Source organism: Apium graveolens, chromosome 10 (assembly GCF_009905375.1).
Source record: "Apium graveolens cultivar Ventura chromosome 10, ASM990537v1, whole genome shotgun sequence".
In the NCBI taxonomy this organism is placed as follows: Eukaryota; Viridiplantae; Streptophyta; class Magnoliopsida; order Apiales; family Apiaceae; genus Apium; species Apium graveolens.
In genome coordinates this window covers 30,384,682-30,387,858 of record NC_133656.1, presented here as the reverse complement: position 1 = coordinate 30,387,858, position 3,177 = coordinate 30,384,682, and the positions used below count along the sequence as shown (strand labels likewise).

Here is a 3,177-nt window from a genome sequence, read left to right as displayed (position 1 = left end):
TCTTTGATATGCATAAGATAATCATTAACTAGATATAAGTTGAAAATATGAAGTTACAAGATACCCCAATATACTTATATCTTTTCCAAATATTACTTGAACTACCACCGTTCAAGTTATAATCAGTTCAAAAGTTCATCACATAGATGAGACTACAAGACAAGATTTGAATAGATTCAATCTTTGAATATCATTATAAATAATGAAGTTACGAGATACTTCATTAAATCCCGATATATATATACACCTATATATATACATTTCATACACTCCTTGAAAACCTCTGTTATGAAAATTATAAACAGAGTTTCAATATCCAATGAATTTGGAAAGGAGAAAACCTTGGCATAAACCTGATATATTGCTGATCAGGCAAAGATACCAATAAGTAACATTTTCTACTAGTAGATGGACGAATTCCCCACTGGTCATCACCCTGGCCGCAATAGGACCTTATGCTGGACTGCCACTCAGCCACTTACGCATTTGATGGACTCCTACTGAGCCACTTACACTTTCATGGACGCCCACTGAGTCCATGTTGCTTATGCCGACTCAAATAGATGAACTTACTTCCCGAACGATGGGCAAATAATCAAGATGTTTTCTCAAAACAGCAACCTCGTTGCGAATGTAAAATACACAACTGAGCCGGATCCCTCAAGTTTTGAACGAATATTTAAATCCCCTTTAAAAGGAAGATCTTAAATATAAAAATGAGTTTTGGGATCCGCTCAAACTTTTAAAAATCATTTTGAAGACTCGAAAACACTTTAAAGAGTGTTTGGAGTAATGCTGATTTAATGAAATAAATCAGTCCCAATATATTAGAAAATATCTGAATATTATTATTTAAATAATATTCCCATAAAGAATAATCATCATAAAAATAATTGAAGTAGAAGTTTTAAAACTTATACTTGAAATGAGTATTAAATAACCAAAGATATACTTATATGAAAGTACTATCTTTATTTGAATTATCAAAGATAAGTTTGATTATCGACACCTTATTCTTTAATAAAATAAAGAACATATCTCAGCAAATAATCGGAGTCATAGATCCTCAAATGAATATTCATATAATATTCATTAAATAATATAAACTGAGTCATAAGCCCTCGAATGAATATTCAAATAATATTCAATAAATAATATAAAAGAGTCATAAGCCCTCGAATGAATATTCAAATAATAAAATAAAAGGAGTCATAAGTCCTCGAATGAATATTCGTAATAATATTCATTAAATAAAATAAAGGAGTCATAAGCCCTCGAATGAATATTCGTAATAATATTCATTAAATAAAATAAAGTTATCCAATAAACCTTATTCGATTAATAGTTTTAAAAACTATATCAATATATATATATAAATATATATTATACTCGGGAGCCTCGCCTCCCGGTTTTAGAAAAAGTTCACCTTTTGATCCCCTATACTAAGGGTATACGCAAATACCGCTTATCTCTAGCATAGGTATTATGCAACGAATAAGCATTTGAACCAACAGATATATAAATCAAGAATACAAAACAGGCATGCATATATACCATATCACATGCTACAATATATCGCAAGAATTTGCTAATAACAAATATGCATTTATCACAAGATCATGCATATACACATATACATCACAACAACAGTATAACAGGTAGAAAACTTGCCTGAGCGACTGGGGGTTACAAATGGCTCGGGACGAGTCTGGTAACCTATAAACAACATATAAGTTGGAATTAAACTGAAGTCACTTGTAAATCTATACTTTAACCAAATTAGACTCTAACACTCACTTTGCGCTTACTGATTCTCTTAAGTCGCTCGAGTACCCTCGGCTCCACCATTTTTAATAAATTAACCATTACGAGTTTTAAGGAGATTCCTTCGCGAGTGTCTTTCCAACTGCCTATTACACTTTACATAAATGTTTCATACTCCAATTAGTCATTTAAGGTCTTTAACCTATGTTTCAAAGTAAGGCGAGGGGTAATGTTTCATTCGCGAAACGTCGTTACTTAAAACGGCCGTTTCTCCTAAACCGTACATCAGAATCAAACGAACCACATATCAAAACGAAGCTCGTAACATGAACTATCTTCTACATGGCAATGGTCAAAACCTAGCAGGGAGTTCTCGGGTCCTAATGTTATGAACAAAAGCAGTCTAAAGTAAATCGGACATTATGACGGCTATGTTTACGCGATTTCCAAATTTTTTACCTATCTAAATCATATCAATCCAACTACCAATCAACAACAACTCAAGATACACATCAATGCTACTGATTTCAGTCATAATAAGCTCAAGGATCTCAATCCAATCATATATTATAACATCTCCAAATTCAACTAAACTACTTAACAATTAAGCTCGAATCATGCTTATCATTCAAATTACTACTCATCCATCCAAACCATCTCCAAACTTCAACATTCAAACTTATTCCTAAAGGGTGTGAAGATTTATACCTTTCTTAGAGGGTGGAAAGTTACTAGGAAGCCTTATGGAGCCTCCTACAAGCTTGATCTTTCCAAAGAAATCAAGAACACAAAGTTAGGCTTTGAAGTTTCTAAAAGTCCGATTTAAAGAACTGTAAAAATGAGGGTCTTACCATGCTTATTTGGATGAGACTTGTGAACAAGAGTTGTAGGACATCTCAATACCTTTCCAACGAGCTATAGAACACAACATTTTAGTGAGAAATGAAGGAGATACAGCAGTTTTAATGTGCTGGTTCTGTTTTGGCCGAGAGCAATGAAAATGGGGGAGAAAAAAGCTTGCTTGTGTTGACTTATTTTGTGGTGTAAATGGAATGGTAGGTGGATATTTGTTTGGCTAACTCTTGGTTAGTTAGTGGAAAGTGATGTAAGCAAGCCTATGTCACCACTTGCATCACTCTTGCCACTTGTCCTCTTCTTATGGTGGAAGCTTTTCATTAAGCTTAATCCTTGTTAATTAGGTGCTTTAATACTTGTATTATCCTTGCTAATCCCCTAGCTACTTGCCCAAGCTTGATCCTTAGTCGTTTAATTACTTTACGACTCGTTTATTATTCATTCTCGTTGATCGTTTGAGGGATCATATCCGGGATCTTATTACTTAGGTTCCCCTAAACCTTTCTCAATATTTTATATTCCTTTTATGATCCTCTCTTATAACCCTTGAATTTAAAT

General features: G+C 33.3%; 1 long non-coding RNA gene across 1 annotated transcript; it reads right to left on the bottom strand.

Moving 5' to 3' along the window:
- Positions 1-1,671: 1,671 nt before the first annotated feature.
- On the bottom strand, positions 1,672-2,895 carry LOC141689751 (uncharacterized). The gene is made up of 3 exons (XR_012562499.1): positions 2,616-2,895; positions 2,473-2,530; positions 1,672-1,716 (listed from the first exon to the last, which is right to left on the bottom strand). It is a non-coding gene; the product is annotated as an uncharacterized LOC141689751 (long non-coding RNA).
- Positions 2,896-3,177: the final 282 nt, after the last annotated feature.